Below are 14,105 nucleotides of genomic sequence, written 5' to 3'. Positions count from 1 at the left end.
AGTGTTTCAGTGCAAATCACAGAGCAATTTTAATAGTAGATTGTCTCAGCATTGAAACACTTCTAGCTTCCAATTTTTCAAATGAAAGTTAATGAATTATTTATTTAAGCACTGTACATATTAATTACATATTGTCAAGAATAAAACTGTCAGTAAATCTTAATTGAAGAACCTTAAAAATTATAGAAGCAGCTTAACTTCTTATTTTGCATGTAGTACATCTCACAAACATTTGCTTTAGAAATAAAGAAGCCTGGGAATAGACAACTCATAACTATACTCAGTAACTCAAATTATATTTTGCATTATGAAAATATGGTTCTGCATGTTGCTCATCTGCCCATGGACATATAAGAAAATATATATATATATTCCACATACTGGTACTTAGGATCTTTTCCAGTCTATTTTCTAAACTAAAATAATATTTAAGCAAATTTCTGGAGTCAGTGCTGAACATATAACTGGCACACAAAGCACATGACATTCTGTTCATTCAGTTAATGGCTTCAAGGCTAGTTTGACCAAGTATTTGAAGGTCTACACACAAAGAGATATGCATTAAATATCCTTTACTTTTTACCTCTTAAGTATAATAACCTGTTTTTTAAATAGTATGAACTAAAATGCAAGGTGGTGGAAAGTGGGGTTGGAATGTGGGTCTCAACTGAGCAAGTACCTTCCAACAGTTGATTTGCAAAATGTCAAAATTTGCTCGTGCTTTTCTAAAATGCAGTGCAGGACAGATGAGTAAATATGAAGCAGGATTTTCGTAGAATACTTTAGTTTTGAAAGGAACTCCGGTAGTCCTCCAGACTGATATCCAGCTCACAGTGGCACTAACTTCAGGTAGACCAGATTATTCTCTTTCACTTTACAAGCATCATCCTTCTGTACAGGGAAAAAGGGGAGGAAAAGCCACTGAGAAATTGGTAGCCATGGACGGAAGAGAAACACTTGTTCTGTGTGTTTGCTTCAGGCTGCAGGTCCCTTTTTCCTGTGGCCTCAGAAAATCTTTAGCTGAAGATTTCCTCTGTTTGAGCTGAGTTTTACAGCTTCTTCAGGTTTGGCCTCCTAGGTCAAAGTGAGGAAGACATTTGTTCAGGGTTTTCTGCTCACTTTGTCTCTGATTGATAGAGCCAGCTAACAGACTAGAACAGCTTTAAAGGTATTTCATCCTATTTACCATGCTGGTGTGTTGTGTTCAGTAAGATTAACTCACCTGATGCTTATTCCTTTAGACAAGTCTTCCATTCCATTCTTATCCTTAGCCATGCGTTTCTCATATGAGCTATCATACTTAAGGCTTTTCAGATAAATCATCTTATTGGAAAGGAGCTGAAGCACTGCAGTGATGCACTGCAGCATCTTTCTGCTGGGGCCGGGGACTATTGAAGTTGTTACTGAAGAACTTCAGCCATTGACCTTAGTCCTTGCTTAAGATTCCTGAGCTCCCACCTGTACACCGTGGTGGCTGTGAACGCAGCCCATGCAAAGAGCTCTTCTTACCACATTTGGGCAGATGATGAGCAGTGCACCCTTCGTTTTCCACTTGAATTTCAGTTTCTTTCTTTTTTTGTTTGTATTTCCAAGGATCTTTTTATGATTGTACCTCCTCTAAATTAGCAGCAGCTGCACATGCCATTAAGGCATATTCTACTTTTTGCACTGCATTAAATGAAGGCCGTATAAGACTGGACTGGACAGCAGTAATGGGCTCCATCACACAGCATTAGCTACCTCACTCAGTGGGTGCTTTGAACTTTTGTAATTCACCCTGAGTGTATCTACGTCACGGAGCACCAGTCCCAACAAGTATGGAGTGTTTCTGGCAGACTTTGTTAGTTGGACATAAACTGTGCCAATTGTTACACAGAAATCACTCATTTCATGTGCTTTTCACCTCTTTTGAAAGGATTTCTCCATCTCAGAGTAGGTAATGATTTCTCTGCATGTTCAGTTCTTACTGCCTCTGCTGCCGCTGCTGGAAGAGTCCCAACTATGTGATGATTTTTTTCAAAATCTGAACTTCATCTGTGCGTATCTGCACTCAGGCCAAGGAGCTAACATCAAATTGTAGTAACAACTCTCAATTATTACTCATGGAGTACATAATGCAAAGAGTGACTTGGAAATGGAAAGTCCTAAATTCTGTTTCCATCTCCCTCAGCCATGCAGGCCCCAAGACACACTTTCATATGTATTTACTTTCTGTAGTGCTGATAACCCTAGCTTTTCCCTAGGTCCTCTTAAAGTTACAGAGTTTGGGAGTAAATGATTTGTGTGTTGGATAATGAACTTTCAACCCCGTAAGAAATGATGTAATGCAGTTAAAAACTGCTCTTGAAAGAGACTGAGGTGGATATGCCTCGTTCCAAATGTGTGTGACTTAAAGGGTCCCATTATGGAAACATAAACGCAGCTTCATAGCCATAATTACTTTAGCTGACATGTTTAGCTGAGCAGCAATAAAACATACATCATCTTAATATGTATTGTTAATCTTGCCAATGATTTATTCCATGCAAGCTAAAATTACCTCGCTGGGTTAGATAGAATGAAGTCAGTGAAAAGCAGCTGAGCTTGATAATTAAGCCAGACAAAAAGTAGGGTTTTTACTGCTTAATATGTTATTGCAATTTATTTAAGTACTAAAAGACAACATGAAATTCCTTTCTTTTAGCTATAATTGGTCCTGCTGTAGATATGTTCAAACAAAACAGATATTTCAGGTATTTCATAACATTAAATACACAAATTTTTATTTCGTTTGGAGAACTGCATTGGAATGTGCTAAGATTTATGTCAATAAATACTTCCAGCCTTGAAATTCTTCTAATAACTCATGGAAGGAAAGCAACAAACAAGAGAAGTTCACTATTTTTCAGAGGCTTTTTAAAATACATTTCTGTCTGTACTTGGGAGAGGACATTTTTGTTTAGGTGTTTTTCTTGCTATTTTTTCTCATCAGAGGGAAGTCAGCATGGCAGTGACAGGAACTGGGAATTTTTGCACTAACAGAAAAGTCAACTTGTGTATTCATTGACATTTGCCATTTGAAAATAATTATTATTTAGCTAAAAAGTACAGCATGTATATTTATCAGGATATTTTCAAGCACTTTAGCGTAAAGGGAGATAATTATATTTCATCAGCTAATAATATCTTTCTTTTCAATTTGGCTTTCAGGACAGTTTTTATAGCATTATTGTGCAAGATGGGCTTCTCAGTTTGTTAAATATTCTTCAGCATTCCATAGTGGTAATCAGACAAGCAATTTCATTTTTTAAAAATTAGAAGCAGTAATTCAAACCTAAAATTTGGAGAAAAAAAACCAACCACGCGTCTTTAATTTTTTTTTGTCAGTGTTGTTTGATATTCTGTAACAGTGTGGAGCAATGTTGTAGTCCAAGTTTTCAAACAGAATACAGTTGGCTTTTTAGTCACGGTTGCACAGTCGCTTAAGGGCACTAGCATTTACATTCTGTATGCCTATGGATATAGGAAAAGACAAATGTCTTCAAAGCAAAGGTCTGATTTGATAACCTATTTGTGGTTATGTCCTGGTTTCAGCTGGGACAGAGTTAATTTTCTTCTGAGTAGCCGGTGCAGTGCTGTGTTTTGGATTTGGTGTGAGAACAGCGCTGACAGCACACGGATGGGTCTGGTTGTTGCCTCGTGATGTTTATACCAAGTCAAGGACTGTTGCGTTCCTTGGGCCCTGCCAGCGAGAGGGCTGGAGGGGCACGGGGCACTGGGAGGGGGCACAGCTGGGACAGCTGACCCAAACTGGCCAAAGGGATATTCCATACCATGGGACGTCATGCTGAGTGTATAAACTGCGGGAAGAAAAAGGAAGGGGGGGACATTCAGCATTATGGCATTTGTCATCCCAAGTAACTGTTACGTGTGATGGAGCCCGGCTTTCCTGGGGATGGCTGAACTCCTGCTTGCCCATGGGAAGCAGTGAATGAATTCCTTGGTTTGCTTTGCTGCATGCCCGGCTTTTGCTTTACCTATTAAATTGTTCTTATCTCAACCCTTGAGTTTTACATTCCTTTCTGATTGTCCTCCCCACCCTTCTGGGTGAGAGGCAGTGAGCGAGCGGCTGCGTGGTGCTTGGCTGCCGGCCAGGGTTAAACCACGACAGTTTGCTCTTAGTTTTTGTTTATGACTGAGTTGTAAAGGTTGTGGTCTTATGCAAGCCTAATTTTTATGAGATGTTGTGAATTGCTGGTTGTTCTTCCTATACTATCAGTTGACCACAGGTGCATCTTTGTGCTTGTTACACAGATCACTGATTTGCTGTGGTAGATAAGGTCATCGAGGTTAAATAGTTTGTCTGTAAAATGATGAATTCTGCAACACGAAAGAGAATTGAGTTACACGTAGATGTGGGATGAGAAATTGAGATCGAATTGTAAATCTCTAGGAAGCATTTGGATGTGCAATACTGAGAAACTGGAAATCCTGAACATGTACTATTCAGCATGTGCATACATTTCTATGGAAGTAAATTAATTTTAATGTGCCCAAAGTATTTGAATTTTAAAGCTCTGTTGTTTTTCTCATTCTGGATGATCCTAAATAGGAGAACTTTTCATTGAAGGACTTGGTATTTGTTTGTTTTCTTATACAGCTGTTTAATCAAAGGCCTTATTCTGTTTTATAATTTATAGGTTTATAAAGCATTTCTAAGACATTGAATATGAATGCATTTTGGGTCCAATGTAAGTGACAGAAATTAATGTTGAAGATGGTCAACACTTTGGAAAACCAAATCTCTTAAGAGCTATTTGAAAGTGGAACTGCTCCCAGCCAACAGTAACAGCTGGATTTCACCACAGCTTGAACAACTTCCCAGCTGGATGTTGCTTCTGCTCCCACTTCTGTAGACACAGTTAACTATTATAAAAAAAATGAGTGAGAAACTTGAGGATCTGTTTACAGTATCTGCTTACCTCATTGCTACTGACAAGTCATCCATTTCATGGAGCTAGAGGCTCGCAGAATTGTCTTGGTTGGAGACATCTCCTAATATCATCAAGTGCAACTCCCTGCTCAAGCAATTGAAATTTCTGGGTCTGTTAGCTATGGATAGAAATGGAGTTAGGTTTTTAAAGATGTTGGACTGAATTTTGAGTAGCGAGTAATGCTAATAGCATCTTGAATTTTGAAGAGAGGAGTTGCTAATCTGCTAGATGCGTCACACAGCTGGACCTTGAGGTGGAAGCAGGGCAGAAGGCTGCTGCAGCCCACTGCCAGAAGTCAGGGTGGTTTTTCTCTGTTGCCACTCTGACTGTCTGACCATCCTGTCTCTTTAGCCTTAGGCTGTTCAGGATCAGATCTGCCTCTAGTTACATGGGTGTCACCCCCTGGCCATGAAGCCAAGTGGCACAGGCTGGCTGGCAGCCTGTCCGACGCTGTGTGGTGCAGCAGCTGCCTTGGGCACTCAGCTGGACCCCGCATGGTGTGCCCGTGGCTCTCAGAAACAGCCATTATTCTTTGTGTGCCTCTCTGATTTTGAAGTTTCTGAAACAAATAGAGGGCAGTTTGTCCAGGTCGCCAGGGCAAAGTTTTTATAGAATGGAAGCAGGTTTTGGAGTGCAGCAGGAGGATTTTTAGGGGTTCGTGGGGACAGAAAAACTTCTGGGATATAACATTGAAGGACTGAGTATCCAGAAAAAGACAGAACTGATGTAACCTTACCCGTATTGCCTTTTGGCCCTGTTTTTTGAAGTGAAACCTCCTCTAAGCTTTGCCTAGTTACCTGGGGCAGCCCCAAAGGTCCAGGGGGTGAGTGAAAAATGAAGCAGTGTGGACACTGAAGGGTCCGATGCATAAGTTCATTTTCTGGCTTTCAATTATTTATCAGTGTGGATGTTTTCCATGAAGTCCAATCACAGTTAGTACTGTGCTGCAGTGCAAATAAAAAATGGTCTAAGTTGGTTTTGTGGTCTCAGAAAACTTTTTTTCTGCAGCAACATTACTGTCCACTCCTTGTTCAATGTTGCCTACAACACAGCAGATAACAGTGGTCCCCATCCTAAGGAACTTTACATTTAAATATTAGTCTTGAAGACAAAATCTAAGTGTAAATTGTGCCTTTGGAGGCCTTTGTGCCTTCTAAACATTTGGAAAAAACCTAACACTTTACAGGATGCTTGACAGAATAGGAATTCAGCAGTATTTGTGGTACAGATTTGTGGAAGACGATTTTGAAATGTTGATGTTACAGCTTTTCTTCAGAAAGTTTATACAGTGTCTTTTATTTGCAGAAGAAAATGAAAATAAACTGAATGTACACCTGCTACCTATAGGGACGGTGCTGTGCTTCTACCCAGTGTGGTCACAGACCGGTTGCTGTTGCTGTGCCATACAGCAAGCAAGGAATGCACTCAGTAGATCAATCAGATTGCTCTCTTTGGTATTGTTTACAATAATTGTTAATTAGTTCCCTAGGATAGTACCTCATTTGTGGTCAAAATAAAATGTACACCAGATGGAGAGAAAATGAATTCTGAAGTAGTAATCTATTCATATATGTAATTATTTCTTGTAAGTCTGTAATGGTGATGTTTTTGGTTGTTTAAACTCCAGCAACAGACAGATCAAGCAGATGACATTGCTTAAACATTAGTTAGGGTTTTATTGGGTAAACCATAAACAATTGATATGTGATAGCTTTTTGACTGGCTTCTTCCATGTGTTGTAATCTGATATTGTGATCAACATTTTTTTGTTTAAAGACTTTTGAGTTCAAATTTTAAAGTTGCAGAAGATGTTTAGATGTGCATAAAGTGTTATTTCTAATATGGTTCAGCATTTTCATTATAAATTCTGCCTTTCCTTAGTTTTGAAATTGACTTTTAAAATGTGGTGGACAGATGTCCTAATATAGAAACAGATACATTGTTAAAAATAAAGAAAAAAGATCAGGTTTGAAATGTTTGGAGTTTTTTGGTTTTTTCTGGAACAAATTTAAACTGAAAGAGGCTCTCATACCTTATTGAAAAACGCTGAGAAAGCATGAATTTATCTTTAGAAATTCTATATTTATACTCGGTCTTTATTCCTATGAATGATTTCATGTGGAAACAGTATTATTGTTACTTTCTTTTATGCTGAGAATCTGATTATTGTGTAATTTCTCTCTCCCCTGAAATGACATTTGTTTCTTATTTCTCACCCTTTTGAAATGATCATGATGTTACAAAGAGAATGCAGATTCAGGAAACGTATTCCTACATGTAATTATATAATTAGTAATTTCAGTGGGATTCTCAGTGTGCTTGGATTTAAGGATGTGCTTAGTAAGCTTCTTCAACTGGTTCAAAGTTACTTATTTTGAAACAATTGTACTAAATCTGCCACTCCTACAGTAGATACTGGTAAGGCTTAAGAAAAAGTAAATAAAAGTTCCATAAACAGGTGCAGATTTTTTTCTATAGGTTTTCTGTTTAGAATAAAGGATGGCTGGAATGCAAACATTTCTGGAGAGTTTTGGCTCTGTGATGGAGCCAGTGAAGACTTTTAGCATGATCTTTTCACTTTGAACAATAAGAATGGCTGAGAGACAACGAACTTCTTTTATACATCTGGGCAAACGGTAAGAGGTATCTCACTAATACTCCAGGTATTCTGACACCTTCCCAAACCTGAACATTTCAGCAAGAGGGTAGTTTAAAAACACCTAAATATTTTTTATTTTGAGGTATAATAAAAATGTAGACATGGCATACTAAATTTATATCCTTCTGACATTAAGAGGATGTTAAGAAGGCTATGGGAGGTGCCCAAGTGTATTGGAAATGACAAAGACCAGAGCTGATTGGGGAACCTTATTTGTGCTTTCCCTTTGAAGGTCTATAAAGGTCACATTTTATATGCAATCAGATTGGATTTCCAAGAACAAAAAGATCAGAGTCAGACTATTTTCATAGCTGCTTTGTCTAAGATATAACATGACAGACACCTGATATAAACCCCAATTATTTCAAAAATTGAAAGAGAACCTAAGCAGATTTTATTTTTTATATTCAGCTAATTTATGTAATGCATATAGTGTTTTTCCTTTGAGTGGGGCATGAATCAAAATCCATTTATGACAAGGAGAAATATGTATTACTGAAGTTTATACAAGTGCTGTCACATAGCTAATGTCCTTGTGGGCACTTGTACAAACTTTGTCTGCATGTAGGAAGACATCCACAAACAGGTTTATCATTCAGAAACCTCAGGAAAAAATATATACATAGAGAATTTTGTAGAACTTAAAAAAAATCTCTGTAATTTATGTACAAAAAATAATGCGTGTCCCATACGGTTTTATTGTTGTGTAGATATTCTAGTTCACGCTGAAAGGTTTGTCCCCTTTTTCCTTTTCAAAAGCAGCTTCATTATAGCATTGTTTCACAGTGTTTCCTGTTTGATGTTACAGTGACATTGTTTTAAGTTGCTGACTCTTTAAGTAGCACACTCTCCAGATAAATGTACAAATAAATAAGGCAACATCACAGTGGGAGATCTTAATTATATAAGGGGTAGATATTAATTATATAAATAGGGACGAGACCCTCAGGCACTGGGGTCTAAGATGGCTCGTGGCAGCAGGAGGTAAAAGAAGACCTGGAAAATGAAGTCACGGTGTGGCAATCTGGGTAGCAGTTCTAATAGCTGCCCAAACCTTTGGTTTCCCTTAGGTTCCCTTTACTCCTTTTTAGTTCTTTACAATCTGCATAAAGGGAAGTCTGCGAGTGTCTTTACGCTGCTTTACCTTCTCATGAACTTCTCTGTAACATTTCCTCCTTCCCCTTATGGATGGCCAGAGAGCATCTGAAATGTAAGAGAGGAGCGTGCACAGAGCTCTTCTGTCCATGGAGACTGAAATTTTAGTTGAATGTGGCGAATTGGTGTCAGTACATGTAGGTGAAATTAGCCTTCTTTCTCATTCAAAATGTATAAGTAAGAACACCAGATTTCTTTGAAGTCTGAAAAGGAGCTCTCTGAATTAATTTAAGTTTCTCCCTCTCATCCTGGTAACAAGGTTTTCTGTACAAATTGTCCCGAGATGTGTCTTAAAGCAAGATATTTTTAGAAATGGTTGTACCTTGGAGAAAGTTTCCCCTCTCTCCAGTGAAACTCTATTACAATTTCAGCTTTGGCAAAATCAACTCAAAGTAACTACAGTCTAAACCAACAAATCTGTGCTACATATGGCTTATTTTATGCACTCTTCTGCCTAACGCCTAACATACAAATATTACAAATTTCTGAATGGAAGATTTGTTTGAAGGAAGTAATTCTAAACTGGGAAAGTGCAAAAGTGATCTGTGATAGAAGAAATTGGTAAATAATTGCATCAGCACATTTGAGCACAAAGGACAGGTTTTAATGGGGTGGAAGGGAAATGCCTGTATGAGAGCCAGAATGTAGAAATCTTGCATAAAAGGAGGAAAAGGAATTGTAAATCAGTGCAAGGGAAGGCAAAATCAACACGAGCTAAAAAGTCTAAATTTCAAAAGTAACAATAGAAAAGAAATTATGAGGGGAAAAGGCAAAAGAAAATTGTTTGTGTCATTTTTGAAAATATGGAACTAAACAAAAGCAACTGCTAAGCACCTGAATCAGCAAACTATCCAGCCATACGCTCAAGTGCATTTTTATTTAACAAAACACTCCACAGCCAATTAAGCAATCACTGGGGTCAGAAGAAATCTTTCCACAACTGAACTATTAAAATTAATTTAATCTCATGGACTTTTTTTTAAATTCACAGAGCCACAGAATGGTCAGGGTTGGAAGACTGACTAGCCCAACACCCTGCTAAAGCAGGTTCTCCTAGAGCAGGTTGCAGTTGTGTCTGGACAGGGTTTGAATGTCTCCAGAGAAGGAGACTCCACACCTTCTCTGGGCAGCCTGTGCCAGAGCTCTGTCACTCCCAAAGTAAAGAAGCTCTTCCTCCTATTCAGGTGGAACCTCCTGTGCTGCAGTTTGCTCCCATTGCCCCTTGTCCTGTCACTGGGCACCACTGAAAAGAGCCTGGCCCCGTCCTCTTGACATTTGGCCTTAAGATACCTGTGTGCATTGATAAGGTCCCCTCTCAGCCTTCTCTTCTCCAGGCTAAACAGGACCACCTCTCTCAGCCTTTCCCCATAAGGGAGATGCTCCAGTCCCCTCATCATCTTTGTAGCCCTGTGCTGGGCCCTCCCCAGCAGTTCCCTGTCTCTCTTGAACTGGGGAGCCCAGCACCGGACACAGCACTCCAGATGTGACCTCACCAGGGCAGAGCAGAGGGGCAGGATCACCTCTCTTGACCTGCTGGCCGCGGTCCTCCCAATGTCCCCCCGGATCCCACTGGCCTTCTTGGCCACCAGGGCACAGCGCTGGCTCATGGGCACCTTGCTGTCCACCTGCACTCCCAGGTCCTTCTCCACAGAGCTGCCTTCCAGCAGGTCAGCCCCAGCCTGTGCTGGTGCGTGCGGTTGTTCCTCCCCAGGTGCAGGACCCTACACTTGCCTCTGTTGGACTTCATTCAGTAAGACGTAGGTTTTGTGTTCCCATTGTGTATGGGATTACAGAAAAGGAGGCTGAGGAATGGATAAAAAAAAATATTTTGTAGTTTATATGTAACATTTTAAATGCATATACAGTGAAAACCACAGTATTCCTGATTACTTTCCAAAATGTATTTGCATATAATCAATCGCTGGTTTTCTGTTTTGGCAATACATGATAAAAATACAAGTCTTTAAACATTTAGGAGTGAGTAGTGGCACAGAATGATCTCAGTTGTCTGTGTTCCCTCACTGTGACAAGGGAGGGTAACAATTTCATAAGGTGTGGAGCTGTCTAGGGGAGATATTGATTATTTTGGAAAACAGCTGAAGTTCTGCCACAGTTGTCTAATAGCAGTGGTGTATTTCTCTTTAAGCACGTTTCAAACTTTTCAAACACCTTAAAAGTCTGATTTAATTAAAGGGGGAACAATTCAGTCATGATGATGAATTAATCATTTCTTTTTAGCGGACCATGGGCAAAGGTCTTATCCTTCTTCCCTGCTCCCTCAAGCAGATCATAGCAGTGCATGCCACAGCCACGCGAAGCACATCGTCCTGTCTTTATCAGCTGTTCTCCACCCTCTCCTTGGTGCCATTTTCATACTCCCAGGAAAAACGAGATGTGTTGTGTTGTGCGATGTGGATAATTTCCCTAGAACCCCAGGGTCTGGGATCATGTTTCAAAGCCATAAGGCTTTTACTGAGAATACATAATTTGCTACTATTCAATGTTAAATTGTCTGACCTGAGCAACAGCTGATACTGCAGAAAGCAGCAAAATGACAGCCTTTTTCTTCATCAATGAGGTCATTAGCCATCACATCAGAAGGGAACAGGAGTATATCTTAACTAGCATTTGAAGTGGAGTTATAAAGAGAGAATGCATTGCTCAAGATCACCTAGAACAGATTTTTCTGCAGTAATAATAGATCAGTAACAATTAGGGCAAAAATGACAGAGTCCAGACCATGCAAGTCTCATCATACATGGAATTACTTTCTTACTTAATCAGTTGCGTAAAATGTGCAGGTAGCTGCATTTGATTGGGTTGTCATATCAATTATTCTTTATTTTTTATGCAAATTAAAATGGACTTTGGCTTAAGAATCAGGGAATATGGATCTGTATAGTGTGAACTTTGAATAAAATATAGGGACTCATCTGGATGACGTCTTTGAATGAGCACTCTCTCTTTTTTTTAATACATTTTCATGGCTTCTTAAGGATGTGGCATGCAAGTCCTTGTGTTCTGAGTTACTGTGCCCAGTACTGTACTGAGTTCCTGACACTTTGGAAGAAAGTGCTGGAGAAATACAACAGGGTTCCTGATTTCAGAGCACTTGGCAAGTACACTGGGGGATTCAGTTTGTCTTATTTCTAAGCTGTTGGAATTATTTTTTTTTTTAATGTGTGGTGGAAACATGTATGGGGTGGTTTAAAATACTTTATTTCAAACTTAAGTATCTTGTGTGTGTGTAGTTCACCAAGTTGCAAGCAAGAATAAGACTTTTTATTGAAGTAAGCAAGATAGTTCAGTACAACTGTTTATTGTGAGTTTTCTGAGGTTACTATTCTTTATAGTAGTAAAGTTGTTTATAAAAATAATGTTCTCATGCCTCTGTATATCTTTCAGGCTTATTCCTGGAACCCATAAAAGTTGATGTTACAATTCAGATTATTAGTAGCACAGAAGTTTTTGACTTCACTCAAACTTCTTAGCCACGAGGGTAGCATTCCATGCAATACACCAGATTTGCTGATGATCATTAAGTCAGTGTGGCAAGCAACAGTTTTGAGGAAGGAAAGCATTTAAGTCTTTCTGGGCCCATCTTTGGAAAGCAACCCCTTTTTTATTTAGTATGCACTGTGCATTCTTCATGTGAGACTTTCTGTGAAGTATGCAGACTACAAGGTAGTCTCATAAAACATGTTTTCAAATATTTTTAATTAAAATGATGAAATAAAGGACTACATGAGTATGCTAATGGTTTAGAATAGGCTTTTCAAGGAGTGTTTTAGTTGTCCCACAGGTTTCATGGAATTTGCTTGGCTGTGGCCCTGGAATTCCACTGGTTTGCTGTCTCTGAGGCCAGAAAGATACTAACTGTTTAAATACTAAATTTTAATTATTACACTTCATAGGCTTTCCTTTTTGAATGGACTTACTTTCTGTCACATGTTGTAAAACCTGTTACCACTGCGATTTATATTATTACAGCCTACAGACCTGGATTAATATGCTGCTTTATACATACACTGTTAATTTAGTTTCCTCAGTGAGGTGGTTAAGTACCCATTTCAGCTGGCTGAAATTAAGCCAATGGGTAAAGTATACGGACACTCAAATCGCAGTTTTTTCTAAGTACTTGCATCAAATGATGTGTCTGTAAGTTAGCAGCAGCACAGTGCATTGTAAGAGTGGGTAGAAATAAGACATTTAGAGGAAAACAAGTGTGATGAGATTATCATGGGATGCAAAAGAAGGGATTTGGTCTGCTGAAGGGTCTGGAGGCAAGGTATTGCTGATTATTGAGGCAGTGGTATCTTCTCCCTGCAAGGGTGTCAGAACAAAAACTTGCCATTGAAGGAAGGCTATGTAAATTGGGATAATCTTTGATTTATTATCCATTCTTCTGCTCTAAGATGATGTAACTCTCACGAGAGAGAATGTGGAAAACTTTCTACATTGCCCACAGTATTTAATGTAGTGTACGTTTTTGGGAAGAAAGGGCAACCCAGAAGATGCTATAGGAAAGTGATTCTTTCTGCATCACTTTCAAAGCAAAAGACAGAGGACATAGATATCATATTTCAGCATTATTTTCCTCTTACTTGAAATTTGTTTAATTAATCTATTATATGACTATTAAAACTATTCTTTTTCTTGATCCTGATGGTAGCTAAGGTTTTCCTCTTTTCCACATAGTCACAGGCAGTAGAGTTACTGTGGCACAGTGGTGGCTTTCTTTTTAGTCACAAGTTGCTATTGTTCCACTAAAGTGAAGTTTGTTGCACTTAACCTTTTTCTGTCTGAAGGTTTGGAGTCAACATATGTTGTCTATTGATATGAAAGACAATTACCATTTTGATAAGCTTCATGTGTGTTTATTTTTCTAATAAGGCTGTCTTATTTTTTGAGTCCACTTGAAAGCGAAGTTAACTGAAGCAAAGGAGTCTTATGCCTGAGGAACAAGTAAAGGAATGTAATAGAGAAAACAGAACCAGGCTGTTGTCAGAGTGGAATAGCAGGACAAGAGGCAATGCTCACAAGCAGCAGCAAGGGAAATTCTGTTTGAGTGCACAGTGGGGAAAAATGCAGCAAGGGGGGTTAAACACAAGAACAGTTTGTCCCCAGAGCTTGTGGAATCTCCATCCTTGGAGATATACAAAATGTTCCTGAGCAGCTTGATCTGGCTTTGAAGTTATCCCTTTTATGATGAAGTATTTGGATGAGATGACCTTTGGAAGTCTCTCCCGTCTCAAATTATTTTATGATTCTAAGGATATCTGGAGATAAAGTTCTTCAGGAATGCTTGTTCCGTTGTT

Source organism: Falco peregrinus, chromosome 3 (genome assembly GCF_023634155.1).
Source record: "Falco peregrinus isolate bFalPer1 chromosome 3, bFalPer1.pri, whole genome shotgun sequence".
NCBI classification, from domain to species: domain Eukaryota; kingdom Metazoa; phylum Chordata; class Aves; order Falconiformes; family Falconidae; genus Falco; species Falco peregrinus.
Note: the sequence above shows the minus strand (reverse complement) of the source record.